Raw genomic sequence first — 13,154 nt, 5'->3', positions numbered from 1 at the left:
ATGAGAGGAGTGAAAGCTTTTCGTGTGGAAATTTTCCACACTAATTTGGTTTGTTAAAGTGATTCGGGTGCTTTTAAGAACCACGCCTGAACGCCGTGGTGGTCTCTGCCCATAGATGTACAGGGTACAACTGGGGTGCCAATACTTTGTTCACGCTAACACACGGACTACAGTCGGAAACTATACACTTAAACAGTGACCTGACTTTTATTTTCAGCTTCCACTCCAGTAGCACAAGTAACCAACACTGACCTGCTGCGGCCGTTCTTGACGCCATGGCGACGTTTTCCAGAATCACGACAGGAAATAAAAACACACATTCAAAACCTAGATATTGAAATGGGGAGGGGTTACGACAACATGTCGTCCCCATGTATAATGGCTTCTACGCCCATGCATTATTATACATACATTAATATTCAACACAAACTCATTAATATTCAATATAAACTCATTAATATTCTTGATGCACTTATCCATTGCATGCTAATTAATATTCATTATACACTCCTTAATATCCATTACGCACTCATTAATATTCAATATGCACTCAGTAATATTCATACACTCGTCATTATCCGCTGCGTGCTAATTAATATTCATTATTCACTCATTAATATTCAATATGCACTCGTTAATATTCATACACTCGTCATTATCCGCTGCGTGCTAATTAATATTCATTATTCACTCATTAATATTCAATATGCACTCGTTAATATTCATACACTCGTCATTATCCGCTGCGTGCTAATTAATATTCATTATGCACTCATTATTATTCAATATGCACTCGTTAATATTCATGATACTCTCATCATGATCTGTATAACGACTCTGTAAAAGTAGTCGAATAAATTAACAGCAAATCTACAGCTTTTTTTTTAAACATTAAATAAAATATGCTCATGAAATAATGAATGCATGTGCTGATTAGTTTTTAAGTGATATTTTTATAACATTAAAAACAATCACTGTTAATTCGGTTTCTTCCATGACTGAGAATAAGTTCAATAGAAAGTGACAAATTAATTAAAATACTTGTTGCTTTGATGAGGCTCATTATTATTATTATTAGTATTAGTATTAACACCCACTGATATGAGTTCAACTGTAATTTAATTTATGCTAATATATGCAGATTTATTTTGAGCTAGAGAATAAAGAGAATGAGAGAGAGAGTCGTGTGTGTGTGTGTGTGTGTGTGTGTGTGTGTGTGTGTGTGTGTGTGTGCGCGCACTTGTGTGCATGTGTGCTTGTGTGTGTGTGTTAGATTGTGTGGGAGTGCCTGCAGGTCACTCACTCCCAATCTGTTACTGACCCAAAAACTGATAACACACACACACACACACACACACACACACACACACACACACACACACACATACGCACACTCACTCAGTTTCAGTACTCTCTCTCTCTCTCTCTCTCTCTCAGTTCAGATCGATGATGTATGACCCAGTAAAACACACACTGCACCAAAAACAAGGGATAAACACTGAAGTGTGCACTTCTCACTGGTGTTGAACAGATGCTGGCAGACAGTGAAGCGCTGACTAAGTATTTCCCCCCCAGATCACTCTGACCCGCTTGGCATTCTGGGACTTTTTGTTTTGGGGGTGGGATGGGATGGGTATTCAACATCAGGCACTGTGTGCACTTTATTATTGAATTAAATGCTAATGGCAGGAACAAGCAGAGAGAGAGAGAGAGAAAGGAGAGAGCGAGAGAGAAGGGAGAGAGAGAGAGAGAGAGAGTGAGAGTGTGTGTGTGTGTGTGTGTGTTTAGCTTTTTCAGGGATGAAAGAATGAACAAAACCGTGGTTGCTCATTTCCAGTTGTGGCTTAAGTGGAGCTACTTTGCTAACTGTATGTGAATAATCTATAATCTACCCCCCCCCCCCCCCCCCCCCACACACACACACACACACACACACACTTATGCAATCAGGTTATTGTAAGTATTTTTTTGTTTTGTTTTTTAATCTTCCCTAAAAATGTTTCTGGTTGTTTTTCTCTTTGTTTGTATACTTTATCATTTCACAATGAAGGTAGAAAAGCTTCTGACATCATTTATCTTTGTTATAGATGAGAACCTGCATTTTAACAGGGTGTGTAAACTTTTTACATCCAATGTATACGGTGACCTCACCTGTTTTTATCTCTGTCTACAGCATCAGAAATTACCACCAGTGAGTATATGGAGTACACACTACACTACACGCACACACACACACACAGACTACACTACACGTACACACACATACCCACTACACACACACACACAGACTACACTACATGCACAGACACACACACACAGACTACACTACACACACACACACACACAAAGACATATATACCCACACAGACACTATACATTACATACTACACTACACACACACACACACACACACACACACACACACACGCTATGTAGTTATACACTACAGTATGAAGTGAACAGTAAGGTATTTGGGTTTCATTATAATAATAATACAAATCCCATAAATAATATTATACGCTCATTAATATTCATCACACACTCATTATACATTCAATATTTATTTTACTGCTCATTAACTCTTATTGTACACTCATTAATATCTGTTATTCTCTCGTTAACACTCAGCGTCACTCCCGTTAACACTCAGCGTCACTCCCGTTAACACTCAGCGTCACTCCCGTTAACACTCAGCGTCACTCCCATTAACACTCAGCATTACTCCCGTTAACACTCAGCGTCACTCCCGTTAACACTCAGCGTCACTCCCGTTAACACTCAGCGTCACTCCCGTTAACACTCAGCGTCACTCCCATTAACACTCAGCATTACTCCCGTTAACACTCAGCGTCACTCCCGTTAACACTCAGTGATACTCTCTACAGACATTACCATATTGTATATGGACAATACACTACACACACACACACACACACACACACACAAACACACGCACACACACAAACACACAGCACATCCTCTCTTGAATTTACACCAATTATCCTGTTCAAAAGTTTACATCCCCCTGGCTATTAATGTATCATGTTGTCTTCTTGAGCATCAGTGGATGCTTACACCTTTTGGAACAAACAAAGGAGTCATGAACAAACATCACAAAACATAAAACAGTCGTTAATCATCCAGGTACCGACACACAGTATTATTATTGTGTCATGTGGACTATATGCAAACATCTGCTATGTGAAATAGCTTATTCAGGCCAGCACTAAATAAAAAATGCAATTTTTAATTATCTCTTTTATTATTATTAACGTTTTCATTTTTTTTTATTATTATTAACATTTTCAACATAAGGTGTATGTAAATTCATAACCTCAACTGTAGCCATTAATATCCATTATACCCTCATTAATATACATTATACACTCATTAATATCCATTATACACTCACTAATATACATTATACACTCATTAATACACATTATACACTCATTAATATACATTATACGTTCATTAATATCCATTATACGTTCGTTAATATCCATTATACACTCACTAATATACATTATACACTTATTAATATCCATTATACGTTCATTAATATCCATTATACACTCACTAATATACACTATACGTTCATTAATATCCATTATACACTAATATCCATTATACGTTCATTAAAATCCATTATACGTTCATTAATATCCATTATACAGTCACTAATATACATTATACGCTCATTAATATACACTCATTAATATCCATTATACGTTCATTAAAATCCATTATACGTTCATTAATATCCATTATACAGTCACTAATATACATTATACGCTCATTAATATACACTCATTAATATCCATTATACGTTCATTAAAATCCATTATACGTTCATTAATATCCATTATACAGTCACTAATATACATTATACGCTCATTAATATCCATTATACGCTCATTAGTAGTCATTATAGTAGTCATTATACCCTCATTAATATCCATTATACACTCATTAATATCCATTATACACTCACTAATATACATTATACGTTCATTAATATCCATTATACGTTCATTAATATCCATTATATGCTCATTAATATCCATTATACCCTCATTAATAGTCATTATACACTCATTACTATCCATTATACGTTCATTAATATCCATTATACGTTCATTAATATCCATTATACACTCACTAATATACATTATACGTTCATTAATATCCATTATACACTCATTAATATCCATTATACGTTAATTAATATCCATTATACGCTCATTAATGTCCATTATACGCTCATTAATGTCCATTATACACTCACTAATATACATTATACGCTCATTAGTAGTCATTATACCCTCATTAATATCCATTATACACTCATTAATATCCATTATACGTTCATTAATATCCATTATACCCTCATTAGTATCCATTATACCCTCATTAATATCCATTATACGTTCATTAATATCCATTATACGCTCATTAATATCCATTAAACACTCATTAATATCCATTATACACTCATTAATAGTCATTATACTCTCATTAATATCCATTATACACTCATTAATATCCATTCATATAAAACTTCTGCTTTTTTATTAATATTTTGTAAAAATGTTGTCTATTTCAGTTTCCCCTGACACTTATACTGAGTCAGCTGGAGGCCGTGTGTTTGGTAAGAGCTCTTTTGAAGATTTTGTTTTTGAAATCTCATGTGATGCAAGAATTAATAGTCATTATACACTCATTAATATAAATTTTATGCTCATTAATATCCATTTTATTCTCATTAATATCAATTATACACTCATTAATATCCATTATACACTCATTAATATCCATTATACACTCATTAATAGTCATTATACACTCATAAATATCCATTATATCCTCATTAATATCCATTATACCCTCATTAATATCCATTATATGTTCATTAATATCCATTATACGCTCATTAATATCCATTAAACACTCATTAATATCCATTATACACTCATTAATATCCATTCATATAAAACTTTTGTTTTTTATTAATATTTTGTAAAAATGTTGTCTATTTCAGATTCCCCTGACACTTATACTGAGTCAGCTGGAGGCCTTGTGTTTGGTAAGAGCTCTTTTGAAGGTTTTGTTTTTGAAATCTCATGTGATGCAAGAATTAATAGTCATTATACACTCATTAATATAAATTTTATGCTCATTAATATCCATTTTATGCTCATTAATATCCATTATATGCTCATTAATATCCATTATACGCTCATTAATATCTATTATACACTCATTAATATCCATTATACGCTCATTAATATCCATTATACGCTCATTAATATCATTATACACTCATTAATATCTGTTATACACTCATTAATATCCATTATACGCTCATTAATATCCATTATACACTCATTAATATTCATTATACACTCATTAATATCCATTATACACTCACTAATATACATTATACGCTCATTAATATCATTATACACTCATTAATATCCATTATATCCTCAGTAATATCCATTATACACTCATTAATATCCATTATACCCTCATTAATATCCGTTATACACTCATTAATATCCGTTATACGCTCATTAATATCCATTATACGCTCATTAATATCCATTATACACTCATTAATATTCATTATACACTCATTAATATCCATTATACCCTCGTATATATCCCTTATACGCTCGTAAATATTCATTATACGCTCATTAATATCCATTATACGCTCATTAATAACCATTATACACTCATTAATAGTCATTATGCACTCATAAATGTCCATTATACCCTCATTAATATCCATTATACACTCATTAATATCCATTATACCCTCATTAATATCCATTATACGCTCATTAATATCCATTATACACTCATTAATATCCATTCATATAAAACTTTTGTTTTTTATTAATATTTTGTAAAAATGTTGTCTATTTCAGTTTCCCCTGACACTTATACTGAGTCAGCTGGAGGCCTTGTGTTTGGTAAGAGCTCTTTTGAAGGTTTTGTTTTTGAAATCTCATGTGATGCAAGAATTAATAGTCATTATACACTCATTAATATAAATTTTATGCTCATTAATATCCATTTTATTCTCATTAATATCAATTATACACTCATTAATATCCATTATACACTCATTAATATCCATTATACGCTCATTAATATCCATTATACCCTCATTAATATCCATTATACGCTCATTAATACCCATTATACACTCATTAATAGTCATTATGCACTCATAAATATCCATTATACGCTCACTAATATACATTATACGCTCATTAATATTCATTATACACTCATTAATATCCATTATACACTCATTAATATACATTATATCCTCATTAATATCCATTATACGTTCATTAATATCCATTATACGTTCATTAATATCTATTATACGCTCATTAATATCCATTATACACTCATTAATATCCATTATACCCTCGTATATATCCCTTATACGCTCGTAAATATTCATTATACACTCATTAATATCCATTATACACTCATTAATATACATTATATCCTCATTAATATCCATTATACGTTCATTAATATCCATTATACGTTCATTAATATCTATTATACGCTCATTAATATCCATTATACACTCATTAATATCCATTATACCCTCGTATATATCCCTTATACGCTCGTAAATATTCATTATACGCTCATTAATATCCATTATACCCTCATTAATATCCATTATACGCTCATTAATACCCATTATACACTCATTAATAGTCATTATGCACTCATAAATATCCATTATACGCTCACTAATATACATTATACGCTCATTAATATTCATTATACACTCATTAATATCCATTATACACTCATTAATATACATTATATCCTCATTAATATCCATTATACGTTCATTAATATCCATTATACGTTCATTAATATCCATTATACGTTCATTAATATCCATTATACGTTCATTAATATCTATTATACACTCATTAATATCCATTATACACTCATTAATATCCATTATACCCTCGTATATATCCCTTATACGCTCGTAAATATTCATTATACGCTCATTAATATCCATTATACCCTCATTAATATCCATTATACGCTCATTAATACCCATTATACACTCATTAATAGTCATTATGCACTCATAAATATCCATTATACCCTCATTAATATCCATTATACACTCATTAATATCCATTCATATAAAACTTTTGTTTTTTATTAATATTTTGTAAAAATGTTGTCTATTTCAGATTCCCCTGACACTTATGCTGAGTCAGCTGGAGGCCTTGTGTTTGGTAAGAGCTCTTTTGAAGGTTTTGTTTTTGAAATCTCATGTGATGCAAGAATTAATAGTCATTATACACTCATTAATATAAATTTTATGCTCATTAACATCCATTTCATGCTCATTAATAGTCATTACACTCATCAATATCCATTATGCGCTCATTAATATCCATTATACACTCATTAATGTCCATTTTATGCTCATCAATATCCATTATACACTCATTAATATCCATTATACACTCATTAATAGTCATTATAAGAATGGATAAGAATATCAGTGTGTGTGTGTGTTTTGCAGTACTGGGTTTGTCATGTGCGATTGTGTTACTGGTCATTTTGGCGTTGGCTCTGCCCTGGTACATGGTTTGCAGGAGAGGAACGTATCATACACAAGAGCAAAATGATGCAGAAGATCCAAAAAACGAACCCGATGAGTCCTCAGATGAAGGTATTTGATTCACTTTGATTCAGACTCACTGATTCACAGACTCGTTTAGATATAGACTCTAAAAATTATAATAATTAAATAAGCATACGAGTAACACACCTACAACCCCAATCCCAATTCCAAAAATTTATATAGCCTTATGTAAGTGGTATATTTCCTTAGTTTAAACATTCCATATGTTTTCTATGTTCTATTGTGAATAAAAATACAGGTTTATGAGATTTGAAAATCATTGCGTTCTGTTTTTATTTACATATTTTTTTAATTGGGGTTGTACATTGATTCAAATCTGTTCGAGTTCATGATTCATTTTGATTCATTCTGCAAAGCTTAAACATCATACGAAGTGGAAAAAATGTCGAGGAACCACTAATTACTGTTATTATTTTGAATGCAAAGTAAGAAAAACTGTGACAAGACTCTGCTTAGGAGTCGTTTTATTCAATTCATTTTATTTGATTCATTATTGAATCAGTCAATTCTGAATCAAATCTGAACGTATCTATAAACCAGTGTGTTTACACGAATATGTAAATGTGTCTAATAAAGATGGTTATAGATGCTAATGGAGCTTTCTCTCCACTCCAGAGCTGTGAACATCATCATCATCATCATCATTATCATCATTTCTTCATAATGTCTCCTGCTCGATATGGACTTGTGGACATGTTGGATATTTATCATATTTCTTCTGTCCACTATCGTTCCTTTTAAGTTCCAAGAGATTTCTTCTTTTTTTATTTTATTTTAATTCATGTGTTATCAACTTCTTTGTTCTCTTCACGTCATTGGTCTCTAAAAGGAATCTGTGTTCTAATTGGCTGAGAGCATCGGTGGCGATGGCTTTAGTGTTTAGCGATAAAATGATGAATTATAAATATTTTGGTAGCACACTTAAAGTTTTGGTCCCAACTAGATAAGAACTTTTTCTTTTCAATTAAGAGACTTTTTTATTATTTTTTTTATTTCATTAGATCATCTTTATTTCATCCGTGTCTCTGCCTTTAACAGCTCCTTCATCCTGAACATGTCCAATCCACACACATCAAATATTCAGCGGGACAGAAAATGTTCCTTTTGCTCGTCCAAATGTTTTATTAATCTTCTAATATCTTTTACTTTAAAAAAATAATAAAATAAAATAAAAAGAGCCTGGACTTTGAAGCTCTCATCTCACACATGAAGAGAAATCTTTCCTTGTGGATAAAATCAGCGTCGAACTGATTAAAAAGTGATTTATTTTAAACCACATTTTGAAACCATGTAGTTATTTAAATATAACATGTCACAGGAAATGAAAAAGAGAAAGAATTGTGACAGAATGTTAATAGTGAAGTTACAGCGGATTAAAAAATAAATAAATGCGCACTCTTTAATGATTTGAAAAGCTAATAATAAACATTTCTAACTTTATTTAAATATGAACAACATTAATAACTAGGTTTGATAAACAATATCTCAGGAATAATAATAACCAGCTGCCTCCATGGTCACAGAGTCGCGTCATTTGTTCAACATCTGCATAAAATCGACAGCTTGAATAAGAACAGCTGTTTTGATCAGCTGTGCAGATCCACACAAAGGCAGCAGCGTGATCTCCAGGAGCAGGTAAACATCAGGTGAGGGACATAAAAAGATTTTCCAAGGCTTTGAAGATTCCCCAGAGTGCTTGTTAAGTCCATCATTGAGAAGTGGAAAGTGCATGGCTCCACCCAGAGTCTGCAAAAAAATACAAAATAAATCTGGGTGTCCATCAAATCTAGATGACTCAGAAAGAAAAACACTTGGTCAGAGAGACCACCAGGAAGCAAGTGTTCTTGGTGAAAGATCTACAGGATTTTACATCCAACAGAGGTACACATGTGCATCACACCAATATCAGAAGATATTGCACACATCTGGCCTGTATGGTGGAAAGAAGAAAGCCAGTTCTCAAAAAGGTCCACCTGGAGTGGTATATGAAGTTTGCACAAAGACACCTGACAACAAACTGGCAGAAGCTTTTGTCGTCAGATGGAGGAAATCAGAGTAAAACTTTTTGGCAACAATAACAATAAAAACACCATCTCGACTGTGAGGCATGGTGGAGGTAGAATGATGTCGTGGGGATGTTTGTCATCTGCAGAGATTGCGGGGCAGGATGAACGGAGCCAAGTACATGGAGACGGAGTTCTGAGGCAGAACCTGATGAAATCTGCAAGACAGGAAATAGGTTGGAAATTTATATTCCAACGTGAGAAATAACCCCAAGAATAAGGTCAAAACTCCAGTGGAGTGGCTCGCTAGGAACAAGATCCAACTGTGCAACTATGGAATGACTTGAAGGTCGCTGTCCATCAGTGAAACCCAACTTACCTTTCCCAGCTAGAACAGTTCTGCGAAGAGGAGCGGGGGATGATCTCCAAATCCAGGTGTCCAGACTGGTGTAGATATAGCTGCCTCTAACACGTCTTGACTCTGGGGTGTGTATTCTCTTTTATTTCTAAATCAACACCAATTCACTGCTTTTATGTGGTAAAATGCACGATTAACTATTATCACAGCAGACACATTACTCATACATAATGTCCTCATAAGGTTCTATGTTAGCCCAGTTATCATTTATTGGTTAATATTTGTTTGGCTCCGCCCACATGGTACATGGCGCTCTTACCGAAACAAACAAACTAAACAAATTTTCAAAGTTTTCAAAGAGCGAGACTGTGTCCAAGTCCCGAATATTTTGAAATTGTAAAAGGTTGTTCCATGAAACGCTCTGCCTCGTGCTGTAGCCTTCATTATTATAGGTACTAATAAAGAGCCTGCACGCTTTGATCGCAATACAATCCCACTAGTTCAACATAGAGGTAACAAAAGCATGTGATGCTATTATATTTCTTATCCTAGCATGATGAAAGAAGGCTATCATGGTAATATTATCTACATGAGCTTCAAAAGAGATCACAAAGCTTACTTCTAGCTGCATGTGCTCCTAAAAAATCAATAAAAATGCTAACACTATAGTTTGTAAAATACGTTTTTTAGCTCTTTTTTGCAAGCTTATTGGTTGCGATTTAGATCTTTGGTGCATAAAAAACCCCAAATGGTGCTTCGTCACGATTCAAAGGATAACTTTAAAAAGCATTAGTTTAATAATTAAGACTGCGCTAATACAATGACCGAGTGCCGTTTCACTGTCGATGTTCAGTTTAAAAACAGACCAAGAGCTGAACTGTTTTTAGACAGGGAAAATGAAGACGTGTTTGTATTCGATATATTATTTGTATTGAAGCGGCGGTGTGTAATGAAGCGAGATTGAAAGTGAGTAAAATGAGGCTTTTCTTCACAACATCTGGAAATAAAGCCAGCGAGTGTTCGGCGGTTTAATAATACACATTAACGTGATTAAGCAAAGCAGCTTACGGCGGATTGGAGTCATTTTCTATTTTTCATTAAGCAGCAGTGTGTGTGGTGTGTGTGTGTGTGTGTGTGTGTGTGTGTGTGTGTGTGTGTGTGTGTGTGTGTGTCCAGAGGCTGGAGTTTAAACAGCGAGGATTAAATCCAGATTTTCCCCCATCTCTCCACTCCTGCAGAGCGTTAAAAAGAAACATCCATCCATCCATCGATCCATCCATCCATGGATGGATAAAAAGAAACAGATCAGATCAAATTTGATTAGAATTTTACAATTCAAGAACTTTACCACAAATCTACCAGTCGACCGGCTGAGACGTGCTTGGTGTGCGGACGTCACTTCGTTAGTTTTGTACCGGAGCTACAAGGCTAATGTTGCTAACGTTTAAGCTGCTAACAACAACAAATTCGATGAAAAGCGTAAACAGTTTTAAAATACTAATCTTACTCGTATATTTTTCAGTTTCTTAAAAAATGTCACCGCTTTATTCCTGTTAGAAATGAGAAAGGTTAGCATGCTAGTCTGTAACTTGAACACCGTAATATGCTAATACGCTAATGCTAGCTCGTGTTAGACTGAACTGACGCTTTTTTTTTTTTCTAAATAAACTGCTAATCGTTTTGTTTTGTTTTCCTTTAATGATTAAAATGGTCATCGCTGACAAATTCCTGAGGTGTAAGAGATATAAAACACTTGGGGATGTGCTGTTAATCAAAGTCTGCTTCATCACACCACCCAGTTGTTGATTATTTTAATGTAATATCTCCACACAGAGAGGTTTATTCCTATATAAGGGAGCAGATAACTGGCACAGAGTTATCAGCTCACACACACACACACACACACACACACACACTCTGACGATTATCTATGCTGTGGTATAAACTGCTCCGATCAATAGAAATGAAGTCAGAGGAATTGATAACCTTATAAAAGCGGTAATTACTTTCCATCCTCAGCCACAAGCAGTAAAGTTCCTTTATAGATTTTTACCACTGTGTGTGTGTGTGCGAGGGAGAGAGAGAGTGTGTGTGAGAGAGAGAGAAAAGAGAGAGAAAGAGAGAGAGAGAGTATGTGTCTGTGTGAGAGGGAGAGAGCATAAAGAGAGAGAGAAGAGCGAGAAAAGAGAGGGAGAGAAAAGAGAGAGTGTGTGTCTGTGAGAGAGAGAGAGAAAAAAGAGAGCGTAAAGAGAGAGAAGTGAGAGAGAGAAGTGAGAGAGAGAGAGTGCGAGAGAGTAAAGAGAGAGAGAAGAGAGAGAGAAGGGAGAGAGAGAAAAGAGTGAGTGAGAGAGAAACGAGAGAGAGAGAGTGTGTACATTAATGGTGACCTTAAATATATGATGATAGATTGCAGAGCGGAAAGAATGCTAGCTTGACAAAATATGCACACACACACACACACACACACACACACACACACACCTCCCTTATATACTTTGTTCTTATTTTTTAACAGGTCGTTAAAGTGAATCAGAAGGATTATTTCAGCACCATGATCGAATCATACGCACACTAACACGCTAACACGCTAACACTAAAACAAAAAGCCTGAAAAACCCACGCACTGAATGGAATGAATTTCCGGAATGTTCTGGTGAAATGTGGCTTTAAAGAGCCTCATAAAGCCTTTAAGCTCTTGTAACAACACTAACACGCTAATGCTACCGTAACTGCTAAACATAATGAGGGTTTAAGGGGAAATAAGCTAACGATAAACGCTAATGCCACTGTAAACGCCGAAATGCGCTAATGCACAATATAATTAGGGACTAAGAGGAAACACACTGATGCTAATGCACTAACGTTAGCGCTGATGCTCGGGACCACGAGGAGATTGAGATGAAACACGCTGACACTAATGCTACCGTAAACACTCCAACAAGATGAAGCATGCTAACGCTATGACACTATTGTTAGTGCAAGAGTTAGGAAATAAAGGAGCAACGCTTACACACTCACGTTATTGTTAGCTCTTAACATAGAAATTAATTGAAAGGTAAGGTGTTAATGCTAATATGCT

General features: G+C 34.3%; 2 long non-coding RNA genes across 7 annotated transcripts in view; one reads left to right on the top strand and one right to left on the bottom strand.

The window, feature by feature from the left end:
- The window catches only part of LOC108259542 (uncharacterized), a 9,884-nt gene extending 894 nt beyond the window's left edge, over positions 1–8,990 (top strand). Inside the window, exons 2-8 of one of the 6 annotated variants that reach the window (XR_008393633.1) lie at positions 2,174–2,191; positions 4,607–4,651; positions 5,042–5,086; positions 5,937–5,981; positions 7,254–7,298; positions 7,592–7,741; positions 8,330–8,990. This is a non-coding gene — a long non-coding RNA (uncharacterized LOC108259542). Of the gene's footprint in view, positions 1–2,087; positions 2,192–4,606; positions 4,652–5,041; positions 5,087–5,936; positions 5,982–7,253; positions 7,299–7,591; positions 7,742–8,329 lie in introns of all 6 variants that reach the window. The other 5 variants (XR_008393632.1, XR_008393634.1, XR_008393637.1 and 2 more) reach the window with 5 other exon arrangements.
- On the bottom strand, positions 8,885–11,453 carry LOC108259557 (uncharacterized). Its single transcript, XR_001810936.3, has 2 exons — positions 10,097–11,453; positions 8,885–9,935 (listed from the first exon to the last, which is right to left on the bottom strand). It is a non-coding gene; the product is annotated as an uncharacterized LOC108259557 (long non-coding RNA).
- Between the last annotated feature and the right edge of the window lie 1,701 nt (positions 11,454–13,154).

This window comes from Ictalurus punctatus, chromosome 27 (assembly GCF_001660625.3).
Source record: "Ictalurus punctatus breed USDA103 chromosome 27, Coco_2.0, whole genome shotgun sequence".
Taxonomy (NCBI): domain Eukaryota; kingdom Metazoa; phylum Chordata; class Actinopteri; order Siluriformes; family Ictaluridae; genus Ictalurus; species Ictalurus punctatus.
This window is presented reverse-complemented; position numbering and strand designations above follow the sequence as displayed.